Genomic DNA, 18529 nt, shown 5'->3' on the forward strand with positions numbered 1-18529 from the left:
TGGTTAGTTACACACAGATTTACTATAGTAGACTAAAGATAACTGCGAATTCTCTGTCACTGCCCCCACTGAGAAATGAAGTCTACTTCTTCACCCCCTCAGATGTAAGTTGGGTCTGTGACCCTTTTGACCAATAGAATGAATATAGGAGAAGTGAAGCTGTGCCACTTCCAGGCCCAGCCTTTAAGAGGACTGGCAGCTTCCCCTTTCTGCCTCTTGAAATCCACCACGCTATACAGAAGCCTAAGCATGGAGCATAGGAGGCCTCGAGGAGAATCCAGGCCCCCGGCTGACAGTCCCAGCAGTGACTGTCCACTATCTAAGCAGGCCGTAGTGGATGCTCTGGCGCAGTTGAACTCCAAGGTAGCTGCAGCCCCGGATGACTTCATGTCAAGTAGAAGAATCACTCAGCTGAACACAATCAGCCCAGAGAATTAGGAGATATAATAAAATGGTTGTTTAAAATCACCAAGGTTGGGGGAAGAGGACAGTTATGAAGCGATAAAGAATCAAAACATTCACTTTCATTGTTTTTGAAAAATACAATCAAAGTCAAATTTCAAGAGGTTCTGTTTACCCAAAAATTACTCTTTGGCTCAAAAAAACTGACTCCTATGGCTTCTTATAATGTCCTTTTCCTAATATTTTCCTTTCCCTTGGCTTAGCTACAGTAATAGCCTTAAGTAGCTTGTCCAACCTCAACTCTGAAAGCTTACAATAATTTCTCTACTAACGATCCCATAAGTTTCAAATGGAGATCTGAGTCTTTTGTCTCCCATATTCATAACTGTTAAAGAGAAAGAAAAGGAAATGGAAGCAGGAAGGTCATAGCCTCATCAAAGGACTTCAATAAAGTTTACTTGAGTTTAGTTTAGTCAGATTTGGCAACCTAAATAAAATTTTTCTTTCCACATTCACCCCCAAATGTAGTAATCAAACAAGAAGACAACCTAGTTACCAGAAAGCTTAAAGCTGCAAAAGCATTCTTTCTGAAAAAGAGACATTTGCAAAATGAAAGAAAACTAATATTAAGTGGTCATATCTATTAACTGATAACTAAAGCAGCTTTGGCTGGTTGACTTTCACAGATAGCTAACAGAATTTAGGAATCAATTATTTAAAGCCTGGGCCGGCCCCGTGGCTTAGCGGTTAAGTGCGCGCGCTGTGCTGCTGGCGGCCTGGGTTCGGATCCCGGGCGCGCACCGACGCACTGCTTCTCCGACCATGCTGGGGCCGTGTCCCACATGCAGCAGCTGGAAGGATGTGCAGCTATGACATACAGCTATCTACTGGGGCTTTGGGGGAAAAATAAATAAATAAAAATTATAAAAAAGAAAAAAAAAATTATTTAAAGCTTAGAGTCAAAAGCTAAGCATTCAAAGAATAAGTATATGCCCAGAGGTTATAAATAGCAAAGGACCAATCTTGCAAGGACCTTGCACCCAAAAAATGATGCTGGGCAGTAAGCCCTCAGACGGTGAGGAACATATCTTTAGCTCTCTATCCTCAGGATCCAACACAGTGTTCGATATGTAGAAAGTGTCCAGTATGTGTTTATGAACAAATGAATGAATGAATGGAGAATCATGACAAAGGAAGAAGCAAAAGAGACCAAAATGAAGAGGAAGGAGTGATATGCAAGAATTTCAAATATAAGTCCCTCCAGGAACAGGCATCACTGAATTTTTCAAAGGTGCTGTCTTAACTACAGAGTTCTGATACATACATAAGCAATTGGGATATAAACCATGGTCAGCACATGTAAATAGCAGCAGCTAAACAGGTCCTGCAGCTTTGAGCTCCCCAAGGCAAGTCAGGCCTGGGCAGAGGAGAAACAAGGCTTTCAGCACCTTAAAAGGACCTAAAGAAAGGGAAGGTCTCACAGTCCTTCCTGGCCAGTCCTTCACATCTTTAAGAGAAGGTAGTCAGTAGTCATGTCATAATAAGAGGGGTCACCTGGATTTAAGAGAAAGTCAATTCCATATGTTCAGAAGCCTCTCTCCACCTGGAGTTTTAAATACACCACAGCTCTTGACAATAACTTTCAAACATTAAAATTTCCACTAAAAGGGACAAATTTTCACTTAGAATAATAGTCATATGCTAACAGTCATGGTTGATGTTTGCTGGCCATTAAGACACCTAATTATGTTTTACTGTTTTTCATTTCTTTTCATTACTTAATTTTATGTAAGTACATTATTTAAATCATTGTTCATTTTCTTACTATAATCCTCAGAGGCCATCCTATCAAGTATGTGCATATAAATAAACAGCCCCCTAAATGTCTGATCACCTAATTATTTCATAATACTTTCTGAAATACAAATGAGTATACATACACCAAGAAATAAAAATTAGACAACAATATTTCAATAAGTCAAACTCAAAATCTTTCTGTTTTCCTACATCATCCAAACCAAGGCCCCAAAAACACTTTAGGTCATGTATATTTGCTATGTTTTACAATACATAAAATCATAGAGTCAAATTTTGGATCTGTAAGGAAATTTTTTTTACTAGCTAATCCAAATCTTCAACTCATAGATAGAAAAATCTGAGGTCTATAGAGTTGAAGTAATTTAGCCTTGTTAGTTTAGAGTAATTGGTTACCAAAGCACCATTGTTAATGGATAGATTCATCTATGTAATAATCATGCATTGAGCAGGCAGCTGAGGACCTGGCACTGTACCTGCCCTAGGGATAACAAGGATGAAGAAGTTGGGTCCCACTCTCAAGGCACTCTGTTTAGGGATAGACCCACCACAAAACTGAAAAATGCAATTTGGGTCACAGCTTCTGTAAGAAAAGTTAAGTGGTATCACCAACAAGAGAGCAAATTCAACCAAGTGAGGGGATTAGAGAGGGGAGATTAATTGGAGAAGGCTTCTTATAGAAGATTTTAGCCAGATATTAAAAGTGCATACCTATGAGACACTATTTCCACCTCAGTGGAGTTTAAGTTAACCCATCAAGCCCATTTCACAAGCCAAACAAGTAAAGAGTGTTTGTGTAGAGTTACTGCTTATATAAGAAAGTTTATGAACGTGGTTGAGTCATGTGGGGAGGAAAACTGAGTCACTCTGTTATTACATTCTCTTATAAATGTTGTCTATATACATATTCAATTACTTCCTATTGTATTCAGTGAATTGTATTATTTTCTTTTACAGCAATTTACCTTTAAGTCATTACAATATCTTTATGTTGGAAGTAGGGAAAAGAAGACCTTTATGTCTCTTACGGAAACTCAGATATTGTAATGTTGACCAACATTCCCAAGAATCTGGCAAGTAAGTCAGCAGCACGAGAGTGTCAAACTTCAGGGTCTGTACTTAGTCCACTGAATCACATTGTCTCTTGGAAATGGGTCTCCTTTTAGATATCTGATTGGATAAGATTATGTAATAACACAATAACTAGCAAGCAGCAAGAGCCAATTAAGTACATGCCTCACGAAGGTGTTTTGGATGTGCTTCATTTTGAAAGAGGAATGAGAGGTTGCCAAATGTCACACAAGTCATGTTTGTTCCTGTACTTGAGCTGAATGATACAAAATTTTCTTGAGTAAATTTTTAAATATTTTCCCAGCTGCAACTTTACCACATCTCTCCCCATGTCAGTGCATTAAAGGATATACAGTCAAAAGCTCACTTTGGGCTTCAGAAGAAAAAAATAAATTCAATGACAAGAAAAAACAGGAAATACCAACCTAGTCTAATTTAACATTCACAGGTTTCAGAGTCTGATAAGAACCTCAAATTCCCACACTCTAATCAGAGAAAAATACTGTCTCTGCCTAATCTGGCTTTTATGCTGTATCTGTAAAACATAAAGTGATCCAGCAATTTTATGCTCAATTTAGTCAGTGTAAACAATAAAAAGTGCACAATTCAAGTTTCAAAATAAAATATGATATAGCCAATTGGGGTGTCTACATTGACCAAATTAACTAGATTATTGCTAAGTCATTTCCCTTTGTTATTTGTGGGTATTTGCCTTAGCATGGGAATTTATGGGATGCTCTTGTTGCCATAAGAGATAACAAACATTTAATTACTCTAGTGGTCAAAATTTGAATGTAAACTCCCCAAAAAACCCAACTTGTAAACTGGCCTGATGCCCATGTCAAATACTCCCCTACACAGCCTCCTAACATGAGTGCACATGGCCCACCCCTCTGTTGCCTTGTGGCTGATGCCCCATGCTCCTGGGTCATAGGGCTGTGAGTAAGAGAAAAGAGCTTGTCTAACACAAGCCACCATCTCCATAAATAACTCAAATTCATCTTCACAAACTGTAGGGCTTCTCAGAAGAGTACAGAACAAAATCAACAATAGCAATTTTGAATAGGATCTTCAATAGTAAGACTATACATAACAATAGAGATATAGCGTTTACCAAGATCAAATATTTTTAAGAACATTTGGTTAGGCAAACTAGGATGTGGTGTGGGTGGCTGCTGTTGCTTCTTTGGGTAGATCAGTTATACCCTATCTTCCTGGGAATGAGTATGGAGCAGTAGTCTTCCCTATTCTGCATTAATCAAATCACCTTTTCTGGAGGGAAAGATGAAACTTCTGCTGGTAGCTACATAAAGAGCCACTATCATGGACTGTCTACATTGCTAATCATTTGAGTGGAGAGTGGGTCTAATTGGAGAACCCTAAACATTTCTATACAGCAATGGAGGTTCAGTTGCTAGATCCCCAATCTTTTCAACAGAAACCAGAAATTCAAACTTTTGTTGTAAAGTCTCCTGATTTATTTTAACATCAAGAGACCAAACAAAACAGGTCTGTTCTTAGTTTGGCCCATTGACCACTGGTTTAACATGTCTTATATATACAGGGATTTTCGTTCACTTTATTATTAATGCACTGAATATATATTTTTCTGACCAATTCTTACATATTTATGATTATCTTTATATTAGGTTGATTCTATACAATTTTCTTGAGTCAACAGGCTATAGTCCCACTATGTGTTAATTAAAAAGGATCCAACTATGAATAGGCTACCATTTCTGATATCAGAGAGATACGGTCTAGCAGTAGAGAAAAGTGAGGAGATAAATGGGGTATGTTGTAATAGAGGAGTGTATTCAGAATAAATAGGAGTGAATTTAGGAGGTTAATGATGGCAGATGAGGTTGGAAAGACCAGCTAGCCAAGGCCTTGCATACCATGATGATGTGGATACCAGCAGCTACTGTTTACTGAACACATAAAATACACCAAACCCTGTGCTTGCACTGTACATGCATGACGCAATTTAATTCTCACACCAACCCTTATGAGGAAGGGACTATTACTATCTCCATTTTATAGATGAGGAAACTGAAGCTTAGAAAGGTCAAGGAAACCTTCAAGGACATGGCTGTGTGTGGCAGAGTCAGAATCTGGGCTCACAACATCTGTCTGACTCCAAAACCTGTGCTTTCAGCCACTATGATATTGCTAAGGAATTTGGATTTCAGCCTATTAGTAATGGAAAACAAATGAAGAATCTTAGACCCACATTATTCTATTCTATTCTTACAACATTCTGTGAGTTAAATAATGGAAAGTATGATTACAGTTTTATATCTGGAGAAATCAAGAAAGGTTAAGCAATTTAAAGAAAGCAAGGGAAACAATGGGCTCCTAGCACCCAAATGGCTCAATTTCTAGCCCAGGACTCATGATAATTTTACATGGTTGGCAAATATTACTTTCCAAACATCTGATATGCTTTCAACAATCATGCTTCTTCAAATTCAGAAATTCCAAGAGCACATTCCCAATTAAATCCTCTTCCCAGCAGAACCTTAGCTATTTCTAGCCAAGTCGTTCCTAATTTGTGACGTCAATCTGAGAAATACAAAATAACTACCGTGACAAAGAAGGACAGCAGTCACCAACTTCTTCCCCCTCACCAACTGTGCATACAGGAACCACAAATCCCATTTGAATATCAATAATGAAACAATAGTGTACTAAGAATTTTCTTTTGTGTACTAGTAACTCATCAATAACATTCCTTTCTTGACTTATAATTACTGTAAAGCATTTAAGCATTCAACTTTCCAAGTTATAGCCACAACATTTTATTCATATTTGTGAAAGTTTGTCCCCATCAAGTTTCTCTGCAACAAAAATTTAATACCACTTCTATTGTTCAGATCAAGGTTAATAATTAGAAGGAGATGGGCCGGCCCCGTGGCTTAGCGGTTAAGTGCGCGCGCTCTGCTGGTGGAGCCCCGGGTTCGGATCCCCGGCGCGCACTGAGGCACTGCTTCTCCGGCCATGCTGAGGCCGCGTCCCACATACAGCAACTAGAAGGATGTGCAACTGTGACATACAACTATCTACTGGGGTTTTGGGGGGGAAAATAAATAAATAAATAAAATTATAAAATAAAAAAAAAATAATAGTTAGAAGGAGATTACTTATTTATAACAGTGATACAACATGGCTGGACCTAGAATATGATCAAGACATTTCTCTGCTCACAGAGGAAAATAGTTACATAAAAGGACCTATATTCTGGTCACTTTTGTTCCCCAAATATTTCACACGCTGGAGAGTGTAATCTTAATGCTTTCCAGAATGAAAAAAATACAGTAACTTTCTCCATAAAAGATAACAACAGCAACCACTTGTTGAGCACTTATTAATGTGTTACAAAGATCCTTTGAGGAAGATATAACATGCCAACTTTCTCAGAGAAAGAAACTGAGGCTCAGAAAGGTAGAAGTTTTCCAAGGTCAAACAGGTGGAAGTAAGTGGAAATCTAGGAATTGAACCTAGAAAAATCTGATTCCTAAGTCCATATGCTTGACCACTAAGAAGTCTTAGGCATTAGAGAAAGAAATAAAGGAAGAATGGAAGAAATAAAGAAGCTCAAGGTTTATCTGAGACCTTATGTATGCCGATCTTGGGAAACAAGCATAAAATGTATATGTGGCAAGAGAGAACAAAATATAAGGACAAATTATAGAATGAGGATAATATTTTCAAAATCTATGACAAACAGCAAAATAGGAACAGAAGGGAACTTCCTCAGATTAATAAAGAATATCTACAAAAGACCTGCAACTAACATCATACTTACTGGGAAGAAAATGGATGTTTTCTCCCTTAGATCCAGAAAAAGACAAGGACGGCCCCTCTCACCACTCCTATTGATCATTGTACTAGAAGTCCTATTAGTGAAATAAGACAAGAAGAGGAAATAAAATGGAAACAGATTGGAAAGGAGGAAATAAAATTGTATTATTTGCAGATGGCATGATCCCCTATGTAAAAAAATCCCAAAAAATCAATAGCAACAACAAAAAGCCACTGGAACTAATAAGTGAGTATAGCAAGGTCACAGGATATTAGGTTAATATATAAAAATCAATTGCTTTCCTATACATCAGTAATGAACAATTGGAATTTGAAATTTAAAAAACAATACCATTTACAATAGCACCAAGAAATAAAATACATATGTATATGTACAAAATCTATATGTAGAAAACTACAAAAATTCTGATGAAAGAAATTTTTAAAAATACAAGTAAATGGAGAAACATTCTGTGTTCATGGATGAAACATTCAACATTGTCAAGATGTCAATTCGTCCCAACTTAGTCTTTAATGGCTTTAATGCAATCTCAGTCAAACTCTTAGCAAGCTATTTCATAGATTCTAAATTGAATCTATGAGTCTTCTAAAAACTGATTCCAAACTGTATATGGAAAGGCAAAAGACCTAGAATTGCCAATACAATACTAAAGAAGAACAAAGTTGGAGGACTCATACTGCCCAATTTCAAGCCTTAATATAAAGCTACAGTAATCAAGACAGTGTGGTATTGGCAAAATAATAGACAATGGGTCAGAATAGAGAGTGCAGAAATAGGCCCACACAAATACAATCATCTAATCTTTGATGAACAAGCAAAGGCAATTCAGTGAAAAAAAGGATAGTCTTTTCAACAAACGGTGCTGGAACAATTTGATGTCCATATACAAAAAAAAATTAAAAAACACCCTAGATATAGACCTTACACCTTTAACAATAGTTAACTCAAAATGAATCACAGACCTAAATGCAAAATGCAAAACTATAAAACTTCTAAAAGAAAACTTAGGAGAATATCTGTGTTCTTGGGTGTGATGATGAATTTTACTAACACCAAAAGCACAATATATGAAAGAAGAAATTTATAAGTTGGACTTTATTAAAATTTAAAAGTTCTGCTCTGCAAAGGACACTGTTAAGAGAATGAAAAGACAAGCCACAGACTGGGAGAAAATACTTGCAAAATATGTATTTGATAAAGGACTGATACCCAAAATATACAAAAAAAAACTTAAAAATCATCAATAGGAGAAAACAAACAACCCAACTAAAAAAAAAATGGCAAAAGATTTATTTGAACAGACATCTCACCAAAGAAGGCAAAAAAAATACATGAAAAGCTGCTCAACATTATTTATCATTAGGGAATTACAAATTAAAACAAAAAAGAGATACCTCTACATACCTATCAAAATGGTTAAAATCCAAAAAACTTGGGCTGAGCATGAGGGGTGGCTCAGAAAATGGTGGAATCAGGCCTGAGGCTCTGCTGCACGGAGACCACTCTTCCCAGAAGAAGCCAGATCTCGTGGGATCTGGGGAGTTTTACTGGGCTAGCAGAGGAGTCCTGGGATGAGAAACATCTGGGTTCTTCCCTATCTCCACCCTGACCCCTGGCCACCCACTGATCTTTTTACTGTGTCCATAGTTTTGTCTTCTCCAGAATGTCCTATGTAGTTGGAATCATTCAGTAGGTAACCTTTTCAGATAGCTTATTTTAGTTAGTAATATGCACTTAAATCTCCCCGCATGTCTCATCATGGCTCCATAGCTCTTTTTTTTAATCACTGACTAACATTCCATTGCCCGGATATACCCCATTTTATGTATCATTTCGCCTATGGAAGGGCATGTTTGGGCAGTTATGAATAAAGCTGATGTTAACATAAAAAAAAATCAAAAAAACTGACAATACTATTTGCTGACAAGGATGCAAAGCAACAGGAACTCTCACTCATCGCTGTTGGTTACAGCCACTTTTTTGAAAGACACTTTGGCAGCTCCTTACAAAGCTAAACCTAGTTTTACGATCCAATAATTGCACTCCTAGGTATTTACCTAACTGAAAACTTACATTCACACAAAAACCTGCACATGAAAGTTTACAGCAGCTGTATTCATAATCACCAAAAACTGGAAGCAACCAAAAAATTCTCCAATAAGTGAGTGGATAAGTAAGCTATGATACAATCCATATAATGAAATACTATTCGTGATAAAAAAAGATTATCTATAAAACTATGAAAAGACATGTGCTAATCTTAAATACATATTGCTAAGGAAAAGAAATCAGTCTAAGAAGGCTATTTACTCTATCATTCCAATTGTATCACATTCAAGAAAATGAAAAACTGGTGAGATAGTAAAAAGATCAGTGGTTATGGAGGGAGAAAAGGTTGAATAAATGAAGCACAAGGGATATTTCTGGGTATTAAAACTATTCTAGATGCTAGTGTAATGGTAGATACATGACACTATGAATTTATCCAAACCCATAGCCTTTTACAGCACGAAGAGTGGACCTCAATGTATGCAAGTTTTAAAAACATAATTTAGGAAGTCAGGGGATGTCAGGATGGAATGCAGAATGTGGCAAAACAATCGAATTGTACTATAATTGTCTGAAACAACCTAACAGAAGGGAACGGGGGCAAAAGGTGCTAACCTAAATAACTGGAAATGAGTAGAATCCGTAAGGCTAAAAGCAAAAAAACTGGCGTAAGTACTGAACTCTTGCTAATCAAGTTGTCTCCTCCAGGGGTAAGTACAGGTTAACAATTCTGATACAAACATACATAATGGTACAATTAAGAAAATGAATGGCAGTTGGGGGGAGCCAGGTTTCTCATTGTTAGAGTGGAAGGTTACATATAAATAAGGGGAGGAGACGAGAATGATCCATGTGATAATGGATTAGAGTTGGAGACATCAGTGTGAACTTATTTTGGTGTAATATAGATAAAGATGGTTGTATATAGAAAAAATTATTCATATAAGTATACACACAAACATTTCCTTGCTCTGCCAGCTGATCCCTTAACAACAGCATAGTTAGTGCCAGATGTTATTTTCTAATATTATTGTCCAGTAAAAGGAACCAGGGTCCCCTGGAGAAGTGGCTGATTCTAGGACTACGGCAGGAAATATACAAGATAAGCCTGGAGCATCTTGTAGCACCAGTAAGGAAGTACTCAAACAAGAAGGCACAATGACAGGAGTAAGGAGTATGAATAAATAAATGGGGGAGGGAAATAAATTTCCCTTGCAGAAGAATTACAAATAATTTATGTAGCTACTGCACCCTCAAAAGAGGTGGAACATAACTCTTCACTCTTAAGTGTTCAGGCTACATGTAGTAACTTCCTTCCAGAGTACAGAAAGTATGGAAAATGGGGGTGGCAAGGGAAGAGTAACTTTACAGTGGAGAAACACACCACTACCTCAGCCAAGTGATTAGGGTGATCACCAACAACAATAAGTCATGTTGATGGAAGGTACCCTTGAGATGATGCAATGAAAATCACATTTTACCTCTGTGATCTTCCTCCCACATACCGATAACCCCATCTATCATGAGAAAAACAGACAAATCCCAACTGAGGGGCTTTCTACAAAATACCTGACCAGTACTCCTGAAAATTGTCACGGCCATCAAAAACTAGGAAAGTCTGAGAAACCTTCACATTACAGAGGAGCCTAAAGAGATATGATGATTAAATGTAACATGGTCTCCTAGATGATATCCTGGAACAGAAAAAGGACATTAGAGAAAATAACTAAAGCTATCTGAATAAAGTATGGGCTTTATTTAATAATGTATCAATACGGGGTCATTAATTATGACAAATGTGCCATACTAATGTAATATGTTAGTAATAGGGAAAACAGGGACAGAGAGGATGAGGGTAATACAGGAACTTTCTGTACTATCTTTGCAATTGTTCTGTAAATCTAAAACTGTTCTAAAATTAAAAGTTTATTTTAAAAAATACAAATACAAGATTACTAGTTCTAAAATACAAAGAACTACAAATTGAAAAGAAGAAAACAAACAACTCAAAATAAGAATGCGCAAAGGCTATGAACAGGATACTCAGGGGAGGAAATTCAAATGGCCATAAAACTTAAACAAACAAACCAAAAAAAGACATTGACCTTATCAGTGGACCAAGAGAAATAGAAATTAAAACATGATACTATTTTTTAACCATCAGTTTGGCCTAGGTTTAAAAGAGTAAAAACATCTGTGTTTACAAGGAGGCAGAAAAATGGAGGCTCTCCCACATTGCTGATGAAAGGGTGAATTGCTACAATCTTTTGAAAAGTAATGCAGCAATGTCTATTGCAATAACAAGCAGATATACCCCCTGACCTAGCAGTTGTACTTTGAGGAATCTATCCTATAGCAATGAAATCACCAGAATGAAAAGATATGTGCATAAGAGTTCTCACTGTAAAATTGCAAGGTTGTAAAACAATATTTTGAGTGGCAAAAAATTAGAAACAACCCTAATGTCCATCAACAGGGTAATGATTAAATAAATTATAGTATATCCATACTGTACAATATTATGCAGTTATTAAAAAGAGTACGATGTATATCTATTAACCTGGAGAGATGTTATGATGTAATTTTAAGCGGTAAAAGAAAATTACAGAATGATATGTATAGCGTGAAAGTATTTTTAAGACTCTCTGTATGTGCCTCTATGTTTAAATATTTTTGGAAGACTACACACCTGGCTGTTAACACCAGTTACCATAGGACAGTGGGATGCAGCTTTAGATTTAATCTCTTATTACTCCTCATATACACATATACTAAAGTAATAAAATAAAATAAAACCTCAAGCATGATTGTCATATGTTACATTTAGCTGTGAGGTGCTCAAAAAAAATGAATCCCAGACCTGCAGCAATGACTCACATGATCACTGTCTAGAAACAACATTGTAACAGTAAAATGAGGAGATATTCTCCATGGGACCAGAGTAACCTACTTTCTGCATCAAAAGAAAAAGCACCAAGTTGTTTATTTTTGTCATTGACCTACATGAGAGAAATGAGCCCAGTAAGTCTGTATTTGCCTCCATGTAGGTGCAATTGTTAACTTCACAGAAGTTGGGAAAAGAGTTCAAATTGACTGTTACAATTCAGAGAAACAGCATTTTCAAAAATAAAATAAAGTCCAGTGTATATAAGTATCAAATCATACATAAGAGAACTAAAAACAATAAATCAATTCAGGTGACATCAACAACCATGGCAATGTCTGAAACCAGAAGTCTAGACAGCAAGAGTTGCAGGGTATAATGAATAGACACAAACCCAACTGAGTAAATCTAGAAAAAAAAAAGCCAGAAAAGAGAAAAACTAGAAGAACATTTGGAAACTGCTGTTTCTTCTGCACTCAACACAGTCAAAGCTTCATTCAGCAACACAGATGAAAGATGGCATCTGAAGCTACTCAATTTAATCATTAAACATTTGGCTACAGTTATAATCATACACTGACACACAGTACTGTCAATAAATGTGCTCTGTAGGAAGGAGAGAGAGATAGAGGAAGGCAATTAGAAGTAAAGTAATTAAAGAGAATGATGAAAGTCTTCAATAGAGAAATAGCTAGCCTTAAATTTGAAAGACTATGAACATAAAAGGGAAGAACTTCTAGAGTTTCTGTGGACTGAAAGAACAAACAGAAATAAAACTACAGTTTTATAGCCAACCTGGTTAGCACTGATCTTGCAAATGGAAGGAAAAGATGTCCCAGTCAAGTAAATCACCAAAATGTGAGTTTTATGAGAAAGCTTGAAGCACACACACTGGCTTTAGAGTGAGTTTTGTAGAAAAGTGGACCAAAGATAACATACTACAAGGACAAGCCACAGAGGAGTCTACATACCAAACAAGGATATCAGTGTATTTCAGATTAAAGCTTCAGAAATAAGAAGACGGCCGGCACGTGTCAGGCCCCTGACACAGCAAAATTATAGTGATTTCTTTTGTAACCATGTCTGTCACATAAGGAGTATATCTTAACTCTGAAGGATCTCATGAAGGAACACAAAATGTTTTAAAAGTCTTACTTATGCTCAAGGCATTTGCTGCAGCAAAAAGAAGAAAGAATAAAAAAGAATAAGCTGTGACCAAAGAAAAGAAAAATTACCCTTTAGAGATTTGCAAATGTGTCTCTTCTGGTTCCAAGGACAGTTTTGGTTCTTGTCATAGACGTCTCAAAACACTCCGGGAAAAACATATTTTTCCTAGAAATTTTAAGTCTCCCTTAGGTAATTTTGAAAGAAGAGTGTGAGGAAGAGGCAGAATAATGGAAAGAGTGCTGGAACAGGAGTCAGGAACCTTGGGTTCTAGTCTTGGCTCTGCTTCTGACTTATTACGGGACCCCAGAGTATTCTGCAACATTCTCTGTAACATGAGAGAAGTGAAGTATCCCACTCCGATACTTCATGGACTATATCACTGAAAGGTGTTTTGTTTTGCTTTAAATGGAAACTTACTTGTGCTTACGGTTCTGACTTTGAGCCAGTTTCCCATATTTTGCTTCTAAAAATAAGGCTATAGTCAAATTTTAGCTAATTGTTTTTAAGTCACACTCTTGTAATATTTTAAATTCTCACCTGGAACTGCAATGGTTTAGGCCAGTGATTTAAAAACTTGTTTTGAGATAATGACTCATTGGTCAACAGGCTTGTTCCAAAGCAGGCTGATGTACAAAATAGAAAAGGAGAGTGCTTTGTTGAAGACAAGGGAGGAGGGGAGGATGAGAACTGAAGGGGAGGAAGAGTAGAGTTCTGCTCACTTCACTTCCCCATTGTGCTTTTCCAGGGGCCCCTGAAAACTGCCTGAAACCCCAAAAAAGTCAATCTTCTGTGACAGCTTATCACAAAGGAGTAACGTAGGCATACACATTTGGAAACAAGGCTTGAGGAACAAAACTTTAAACTGCTGTAAAACCTCTGCTTCTACAGTGGGGAAACTAACACATTTGGCCTTCACTTGGTGTGAATTAATCACAAACACAAATGCAAGTGAAGGCACTGAAAGGCTGCTACAGTCCTCTGTTATAAAGTGGGTTTCCAGGTGATCCAAAATATACTCATGTGATTTTTTCTAGAATACTATCAAAATGAAAATACAAACATAAAACCAAAATTGTATTAGAAGGATGCTAACTAGTATAGTTACTAGTTAGTATGTTAACTAGTATAGTTATTAGTATAGTTGTTAGAAGGATGAAAGAATAAAACTCATAGGTAAAGGTAAATATATAATTAAATTCAGAATACTCTAATATTGTAATGGTGGTGGGTAAATCACTTATAATTCTTGTATAAAGGTTAAAAGACAAAAGCATTAAAAATAATTATAACTACAATAATTTGTTAATGGATATACAATGTCAAAAGAGGTAAACTGTAACATCAAAAACAAAATGGGGGTAATTTAAAAAATGTAGAGTTTTCGTGTGCATTAGAAGTTCAGTTGTTATTAGCCTACGATAGACTGTTATAAGATGTTTTATATAAGCCTTATGATAACCACAAAGCAAAAACCTATAGTAGATACATAAAAGATAAAGAGAAAGGAATCAAAGCACACCACTACAAAAATCATCAAATCACAAATGAAGAGAATAAGAGAGGAAGAAAGGAACAAAGGAATTACAAAACAACCAGAAAATGATTAACAAAATGGCAATAGTAAGCCCATACCTAACAATAATTACCTTAAATGTAAATGGACTAAATTCTCCAATCAAAAGACATAGACTGGTTGAATGGATTTAAAAAAAAAAAAAAAATAAGACCCAACAATTTGCTGTCTATAAGAGACTTACCTCAGCTTTAAGGATGCACATAGACTGAAAGTAAAGGGATGGAAAAAGGTATTTCATGCAAATGAAAAGCAAAAGAAAGCAGGGGTAGCTATATTTATATCAGACAAAATAGACTTTAAGCCAAAGACTGTAACTAGAGACAAAGAAGGTCATTATATAAGAATAAAGGGGTCAGTTCACCAAAAGGATATAACACTTGTATATATTTATGCACCCAACAGAGGGGCACCTAAATATATAAAGCAAATATTAACAGATCTGAAGGGAGGAACAGACAGTAGTGTAATAATAGAAGGGGACTTCAATACCCCACTTTAACATCAGATAGATCCTCCAGACAGAAAATCAATCAGGAAACAATGGATTTAAACTATATGTTAGACCAGATGGACATAACAGACATATAGAGAACATTTCATCCAACAGCAGCAGAATACGCATTCGTCTCAAGTGCACATGAAACATTCTCCAGGAAAGACCATATGTTAGGCCACATGGTTTTCTCTTTTTTTTTTTTTTGAGGAAGATCAGCCCTAAGCCAACATCCAATGCAATCCTCCTCTTTTTGCTGAAGAAGATTGGCCCTGGGCTAACATCCATGTGCATCTTCCTCTACTTTATGTGGGACTCTGCCACAGCATGGCTTGACAAGCTGTGTGCCCGTGCGTGCCCGGGATCCGAACCTGCGAACCCCAGGCCGCCGAAGTGGAGCATGTGCACCCAACTGCTGCGCCGCTGGGCTGGCCCCAAAACAAGTCTTAATAAATTTAAGAAGGCTGAAATCATATCAAGCATCTTTTCCAACCATGCTGGTATGAAACTGGTAAGAAATCAATCACAAGAAGAAAGCTGGAAAATTCACAAATATGTGGAGATTAAACAACATGCTACTGAAAAACCAAGGGGTCAAAGAAGAAATAAAAGAGATCAAAAAATATTTTGAGAAAAATGAAAATGGAAACATAATATACCAAAATTTATGGGATGCTTAAGTTTTTCTTTTCTTAAGATAAACAAAATAGACAAACCTTTAGCTAGACTTAACGAGAAAAAAAGAGAGAGGACTCAAATAAATAAAATCAGAAATTAAAGAGGAGACATTACAACTGACACCACAGAAATACAAAGGCTTATAAGAGCCTACTAGGAACAATTATATGACAACATTGGAAAACATAGAGGAAATAAATAAATTCCTAGAATTATACCACCTACCAAGACTGAATCATGAAGAAATAGAAAATCTGATCACACCAATTACTAGTAGGGAGTATGAATCAGTAATTGAAAACTCCCAAAAAAGAAAAGTCCAGGATCAGATGGCTTCACTGGTGAATGTTACCAAATAGTTAAAGAAGAAACAATACCAATCCTTCTCAAATTCTTCCAAAGAATAGAACAGGAAGGAACACTTCCAAACTTATTTTACAAGGCCAGCATTACCCTGATACCAAAGCCAGACAAGGACACTACAAGAAAAAAAACTTCAGGCCAATATCCCTGATGAACATAGATGCAAAAATCCTCAACAAAATATTAGGAAACCGAATTAACAATATATTAAAATGATCATACACCATGATCAACTGGGATTTATTCCAGGGATACAAGGCTGATACAACATCCAAAATCAATCAACATGATACACCACATTAACAAAATGAAGTATAAAAATCATATGATCATCTCGATAGATGCAGAAAACGCAGTTGACAAATTCAACATCCTTTCATGATAAAAACTCTCAACAAACTGGGTATAGAGGGAACATACCTCAATATAATAAAGGCCATATATGACAAGCCCACAGCTAACATTATTCTCAACAGCAAAAAGCTGAAAGCTTTTCCTCTAAGATTAGGAACAAGACAGGGATGCCCACTCTCACCACTTTTATTCAACATAGTACTGGAAGTCCTAGCCAGAGCAATTAGGCAAGAAACATAAATAAAATGCATCCAAATCAGAAAGGAAGTAAAACTTTCTCTATTTGCAGATGACATGATATTATATATAGAAAACCCTAAAGACTCTACCAAAAACTGTTAAAACTGATAAATGAATTCAGTCAAGTTGCAGAATACGAAATCAATATACAAAAATCAATTGTATTTCTATACACTAATGACAAATTATCAGAAAGAGAAATTAAGAAAACCATCTCATTTATAATTGCATCATAAAGAATAAAATATCTAGGAGTAAATTTAACCAAGGAGGTGAAAGACCTGTACACTGAAAACTATAAGACTTTGATGAAAGAAATTGAAGACACAAATAAATGAAAAGATAACCTGTGCTCATGGATTGGAAGAATTAATATCGTTAAAAATGTCCATTCTACCCAAAGCAATCTACAGATTCAATGAAATCTCTATCAAAATTTCAATGGCATTTTTCACAGAAATAGAAAAAGTAATCCTAAAATTTGTATGTAACTGCAAAAGACCCTGAATAGCCAAAGCAATCCTGAGAAAGAAGAACAAAGTTGGAGGCATCACACTTCCTGATTTAAAACTATATTAAAAATCTACAATAATGAAAACAGTACAGTATTGGTGTAAAAACAGGAACAGAGAACAATGGAACAGAATAGAGAGCTCAGAAATAAACCCATGCATAAATGGTCAACTAATTTATGACAAAGGAGCCAAGAATATACAATGGGGAAAGGACAGTCTCTTCAATAAATGCTGCTGGGAAAACTGGAAGCCACATGCCAAAGAATTAAACTGGACCACTTTCTTACACCATACACATAAATTAACTCAAAATGGATTAAAGATTTGAATATAACACTTGAAACCATAAAACTTCTAGAAGAAAACATAGGGGATAAGCTCCTTGACTTTGGTCTTGGCAGTGATTTTTTTGGACTTGACACCACAAGCAAAGACAACAAAAACAAAAATAAATGTGTGATTACATCAAACTAGAATGCTTCTGCACAGCAAAGGAAACTATCAACAAAATGAAAGGGCAACATATGGAATGGGAAAAAATATTTGCTAATCACATATCCAATAATGGGCTAATATTCAAAATATACTAGGAACACATACAACTCAATAGCAACAAAACAAATAACCCAATTTAAAAAATGGGCAAAGAACCTCAATGGTTATTTTTCCAAAGACATAGAAATGGCTAACAGGTACATGAAAGGGTGCTCAACGTGACCAATCATCAGGGAAATGCAAATCAAACCCACAATGAGATTATCACCTCACACCTGTTAGGATGTCTATTATCAAAAAGACAAGAGATAACAAATGCTGGTGAGGATGTGGAGAAAATGGAACCCTTGTGCACTGTTAATGGGAATGTAAACTGGTACAGCCACTATGGAAAACAGTATGGAGGTTCCTCAAAAATTAAAAATAGAACTACCATATGACCCAGCAATCCCACTTCTGAGTATATATCCAAAGGAAACAAAACCATTATTTCAAAGAGATAATTTGTACTTCCATGGTCATTGAAGCATTACCAAGGTATGGAATCAATCTAGGTGTTTGTCAATGGATGAATGGATACAGAAAATGTGATATATACATA

The 18529-nt window shown here is 36.2% G+C and overlaps 1 long non-coding RNA gene across 1 annotated transcript in view; it reads right to left on the reverse strand.

The window, feature by feature from the left end:
* The window catches only part of LOC147917335 (uncharacterized), a 182560-nt gene extending 169624 nt beyond the window's left edge, over nt 1-12936 (reverse strand). The window contains exon 1 of the long non-coding RNA XR_015552006.1: nt 12843-12936. This is a non-coding gene — a long non-coding RNA (uncharacterized LOC147917335). The remainder of the gene's footprint in view (nt 1-12842) is intronic.
* Between the last annotated feature and the right edge of the window lie 5593 nt (nt 12937-18529).

Source organism: Ceratotherium simum, chromosome 4 (genome assembly GCF_057802395.1).
Source record: "Ceratotherium simum simum isolate JZ-2026a chromosome 4, ASM5780239v1, whole genome shotgun sequence".
Lineage (NCBI taxonomy): Eukaryota > Metazoa > Chordata > Mammalia > Perissodactyla > Rhinocerotidae > Ceratotherium > Ceratotherium simum.